Source organism: Phalaenopsis equestris, unplaced genomic scaffold (genome assembly GCF_001263595.1).
Source record: "Phalaenopsis equestris unplaced genomic scaffold, ASM126359v1 Scaffold001370, whole genome shotgun sequence".
In the NCBI taxonomy this organism is placed as follows: Eukaryota; Viridiplantae; Streptophyta; class Magnoliopsida; order Asparagales; family Orchidaceae; genus Phalaenopsis; species Phalaenopsis equestris.
This window is the reverse complement of record NW_018165809.1, coordinates 305,401-311,639: the sequence shown is the minus strand read 5'-3', so window position 1 is coordinate 311,639 and position 6,239 is coordinate 305,401.

Here is a 6,239-nt window from a genome sequence, read left to right as displayed (position 1 = left end):
TTTAACCTGTCACTTTAAATTCCTCTAACTCTACACCCTTCAAAGATTATTTTTCTATTTATTTACACTAAATCATTTGAATTACATTCTCATTCATACAACCTCATGTGATTCTTTCCAATTGTTGACTGAGATAGTACCATTCAGGTTCTTACATGTTCTTACAACAAATTTTAACATCTAGATAGGCCAAATCAAGAATTAAATGAAGTACATAGAATTAAATCATCACAACTTCTTCCAACATTAAAGATTAATACTCTCCACAACTTTCATCCAACACTTTAATTACTTATCATTTTAAGGATAAAGATAAAAAAAACTACTCAGAAATCCATGGAGAAAACAAAGCCACACTTTAATTTAAAAGTATAAATCATTGTCAAACCAACAAGAAATCTCGATTAAAACTAAAAGTAGTTTAAAAATAAAAGATAAAAAACTTATCTCAAATCATCCACCAAACTCTTAAAGTTTAAATAAGACTTTCTAAAATAGAAATTTGCTTTCAATCAATTTTCAAATTTTCCCTGGCAACGGCGCCAAAAACTTGATCCTATTACTGTTTATGTGCACAATATAATAATGTCTTTGATGATATTTTTCACTTATGTTTCTTTGCTTTGCAATAAAATCAAAAACTTGATCCTAGAGAAAATAAGAATTTAACTTTTAAATTTATATATAAATTGGGATACTACGCAAGTATATGCATCGTTATCAAGTAATATAGAACTTTTTTATTAAGAGCTGAATATCGAACCCACAGGGAAATTTTACAATATGCACTATTGGTTTTCACAATATGCACTATTAAACAATAAACTTTCTATTTTAAAAACATAATTACTTAAACTATAGATATTTTTACAGTAGGTAAAATTTAATTATTTTTGGTGTTTTTAATAATTTGACAAAAATAAAAGAAAAACACTTAATATGAAAATATCTTTCTCTTTATCATAAGTCAGTAATAAGTATAGGAATTCTACCTTTCTCCTTATCATGAATCAGTAATAAGAATAGGATTTCTGTTGTGGAAGTATGCATATCGTGTTATGTGGATGTTATAAAGAACATTGGCTAATTTAAAGTTTGAATAGTTCTAAAGACTGGCCAGGCAAGAAAGATACTAGCTGTCACTCTAGAGTTCCCTCAATTCCCTTCACCTAGGGCTAACATCTCGTATCAGAACCTAAAATAATAAACCAAGTTGGGGGCTTTAACCTGTCACTTTAAAGTCCTCTAACTCTACACCCTTCAAAGATTATTTCCCTATTTATTTGCACTTAATCATATGAATTACATTCTTATTCATACCACCTCATGTAATTTCATACAACCTCATGTGATTCTTTCCAATTGTTGACTGAGATAGTGCCAGCCAGGTTCTTACAAGCTCTCATAACAAATTTTAACATCTAGATAGGCCAGATCAAGAAGTAAATGAAGTACATGGAATTAAATCATCACAACTTATTCCAACATTAAAAACTATTACTCTCCACAACTTCCATACAACACTTTAATTACTTATCATTTTAAGGAGAAAGTTTAAGGTTACTTATCATTTTAAGGAGAAAGATAAAGAAAACTACTCAGAATACATGGAGAAAATAAAACCACACTTTAGTTTAAAAGTGGAAATCATTGTCAAAGCAACAAGAAGTCTTGATTAAAGCTAAAAGTAGTTTAAAAATAAAGATAAAAACTTATCTCAAATCCTCCACCAAACTCTTGAAGTTCCTTTGAATCTCTTCTCTTTTACAACACTGTTAACTGTCACATAAAACTAATAACAAAAGGGATAAAGTGAATTTGTGGTGCCTGAAAATCTCTCCCAATGAACTTCTCAAGACTCCCCCTTTTCAAGCACACTTCTAGAAGAATCAACTTCCTTCTTTTAAAAATTTCCAAGAGGTGCCTTGGTAATTCTTCAAAATGTGTCCAAATTTGATGTATTATCCAAGGGATGCCTCCTTTCACAAGTCTTTTAATCATATTTTCATTTCTAGTGTTCATAACCACCCTCTTTAGCCAATAGGTGCCCCAAATGTCACTTTAAAATTTGGCAAAATGAATTAAACCATCAAATAACCGCCTCTGACGCTTAAGCGTGGGGCCTCTAGAGCTTAGGCGCCAAAACTCTTCTGCACCATTTTTACATTTTTGCTCCAAATTTGATCCTTTTTTACTCCTTTTAGCATTTCTCACTTTTTTACTTGTACCCGAAAGAAAAACACACAAATACCTTCTATTAAAGCGTAATATCTCAAAAATAGGTATAAAAATGTGTCTTAAAACACTATATATTTTATGTGTATCTGATCCACAAAAAGAATATACTATTTTAAGTACCCTTTTTATGTCTATTTTTTATGATATTACAATTTAAAGAAATGTATTTTTATGTTTTTGTTGCAGGTATACCATTTTTAGGCATTTGGAGCAAAAATGACAAAAAGAGCAAAATTTGGAGCAAAAACAACCAATTTTGGGGTTTCACGCATGACGCGCCAAACCGGCGCATTATGCGCCAAAATCCATAGCACTAGCGCATGATGCACTAGATTGATGCATGTTGCGCCAAGCGTAAAATTTTCAAATTAAGGCGGTTTGAGATGAATTTTGCTCCAATTTTCAAAGGGGCACTTGCTCTAAGAACCCCATGGAGTGATTCAATGCAAGTAGAAACTTTGGAAGGTTCCAATTTGAAGGTTTTTGACTCTTGGATCAAGGAGGCATATCTTTTGAAATTCAAAGTCTTGACTTTTGAATTTTAGAGGGAATAGAAACTCTTTTCATAGAGGATAGGCAACTAACAAAAGGGAACTTCTAAAGGGACTTGGAGGAGGGGGATGAAAAACATAGAGAGAGAGGATAGGCGTGAGTTAGAGAGAGAAAAAGGAGGAGATTTTCTTCTAGGGTTGTTAGAGGAGAGGAAAGGTGAGAGATTTCTTCTTCATTACATTTCTAAGAGAGAATTGGGAGAGATCATAAAAATGGAAAGACTTGGAGAGAACTTATAAAGATTTGCTTGGGAAGGATTGTGAGTTAAATTATACTTTTCTATTTTTTTTATTTGTAAACTCGTTTTTATATATGAAACCTGTGTTTTATCGTATCCTTCTCATAAATTCTGAGTAGTCTTCTTTATCCTTCTCCCTACTTGAAGAAATAGTTTTGTGAAGAATTGATTTTATTTAATACGGTTTTAAATGTCAATAATTTAAATGTCAATAATTAAATGTCAATAATTTGCGATGATTTGAACTCCAATCTTCATTTACTTTTTGATATGGTCAATTGAATTGTTAAAATGTGTTGAGAATTATATGTTCTGAAAAAGGGATAGGATTTCAACAATAAAGGGAGAATCACATTTTATTTTATGGGAGAGTATTTTGATCCATGAGATTGGGTGCAAATAAACAGGGAAATATACTTTGTTGGATGTAGAATTGGAAGATTTTGACGTGACAAATTAGAATCCCCAATTTGGTTCAATTAATTTGAAACTAATGCAAGCATGTTAGCCCTTAGGGGAGGGAGTAGTGGGAGCTCTGGAGTGGAAGTCGATATCCTCCCAGCATAACCACGGAATTAGGGACCAAACTTTGGATTAGTCAATGTTCTTCATAGCGCTCGAAAGAGGGTAGAGAATAAGATTGCTCCTATTTGGCACAAAACAATTTTTAAATATATTTTTCAAATGATATCAATTTCTTCAAAAACCATATTTTCATTGTAAAGGGGAAAGATGTTTTCTCATACTTGAACTTTTTGTCCATAAAATCCTTTATTTTATTTCAGCAATTTACTTTTGAAAGTTTAGCATCTAGTTTACTTTACTTGTTATAGTCATACATCTGTATATTTAGAAGCATTTAACTTAAGAAGTTTGATTTCAAACTTCACACTTTACTTTGTTTTTATTTTTATTTTTATTTTATAATATAATATAATTAGCTAGCTAATACATGTTTCCAGCTTCCCTGTGGGATCGATATTTAAGACTCCATTAGAGTCCTATATTACTTGAACGATACGTATACTTGCGTTATATGTAAACTAGAATTGGGATTTTAAAAGAGGTTTTTAAAGATAAATTATTTTCATTAAAATTATACTATAGTTTAGGTTACAATACATCATTATTATTAAGCTACACAAATTCCCTTATGATCAAGTTTTTGGTGCCGTTGTCGGGGATGTAATGGAAAATATTAGTTAATTTTATTTTAAAATATAAAAAATATATAAAAAAAAATTTGTTTTTAGTTTAGTTTGAAAATTTTTTTGTTAAGTGTATTGCTTATTTTTAATTACTTATTTTTATTTTGTTTATTCGTTGTATAAGATCTGAAAAACCTAGTACCTTACAATTTTAAATTAGAAAGAACTATTAGAAAAATTCAAAAATAACAAAAAGAGAAAAATCATTCTAACAAAATGGATTGCAACTCAAGTAATGTTGGAAATGAAAATGAACATCATCAGAGACCTTTAAGGGATTATGCTAATCCTACAGCAGATGAAGTTCATTTGAGTATTCAAAACCCTGCTGTAGCTGTCAATTCATTTGAGTTTAAACCTGCTATTATCCAAATGGTACAAAACAATCAGTTTGGAGGAACACCAAATGAAGATCCAAATCTACACCGTGCTAGTTTTCTAGAATTTTGTGCTACATTTCAATATAATGGAGAACTTAGACTTTTTTTCCTTTTTAATGGAGAGATAAAGCTAAGATGTAATTAAAATCGTTAGCACCAGGATCTATCAGAACTTAGGGAGATTTATCATAAAATTTTTTATCTAAATATTTCCCACCTTCAAAAACTGCTAAGCTTAGAAATGATATTACATCTTTTTGTCAGTTTGAAGGGGAATCAATTTATGAAGCTTGGGAAAGATTTAAGGATCTCCTTAAGAAGTGTCCACACCATGTGTTATCAGATTGGTTAATATTTCAAACTTTTTATAATGGATTGGTTGGATCTATTAGATCGATAATTAGTGTTGTTACTGGTGGATCATTAATGTCAAAACCATTTGATGAAGTATATTCACTAATTGAAGAGATGGCTACTAATAATTTTCAATGGAAAAAGAGTAGCCAGTGTTCATGATTCTGATACAATATCTATATTAGCTGCTCAAATAGCTACTGTATCGAAGAAGATAGATCAATATGGAATGAATTATTCTCAAACAACATTTGTGTTTAAGGAGAACTCATTGGGACAAATGATAGAATCTCAATCTTCTTATGAGACTTTAAATGTAATAAACAATCATTTTAATAATCCTTATGCAATTATTATAATCCTAGATGGAAGAATCATCCAAACTTTAGTTGGAGTAATACTAACATAAATACTTCAAATCCACAATGGGGAAACAATGCTGCAAACCCATTGGGAAGCTCCAACAATCAAGGAAATCAAACTTATAAACCTTATTACCCCCCAGGATTTCATAAATTGCAAAGTAAGGAGAAAAAGTTCTCAATGGAAGAATTGATATTGCAAATGGGAAATCAGTTACAGAGTCAGGGAGCTGCAATCAGAAACATGAAAAATCAATTGGGATGTATTGCTACTGCACTTAGCAATAGACCTTCAGGAACATTGCCTAGTAATGTTGAAGTAAATCCTAAATATAAGAACAAGGAGCAAATTAAAGCTATTCAATTGAGAAGTGGAAAAGAATTAAAAGAAAGAGTTCAACGAGAAGTTGAAATTGAAAAAGATGGGGTGAAAAATGAAGATTCTGGTGAAGATTTTCATCATGAGTCAGAATTTCCTAGTGAACCAATGAAAATCACTATAGAAAGACTACCACATCCATTTCCTCAAAGATTGAAGTAGAAGTATAAAGAAAATCAAATTTTGAAATTTTTAGAAATTTTGAGGAAATTAACCATAAATATTCCATTTGTTGAAGCTTGGGAACAAATGCTAAGCTATTTGAAGTTCAAGAAGGATATACTTAATAGGAAAAGGAGGTTTGTAGATAATGAGATGGTTGCACTCAATGAAGAGTGTAGCGCTATAATTCAGAAGAAGCTTCCAAAAAAACTTAAAGATCCTGGAAGTTTCACAATTCCTTATGCTATTGGTGAACGATTTTATAGAAAAGCTTTATGTGATTTAGGAGTCAGTATTAATATTATGTCTTTATTAATTTTTCAGAAGGTTGGGTTTAGGAGATATTTGGCCTACAACTGTAACTCT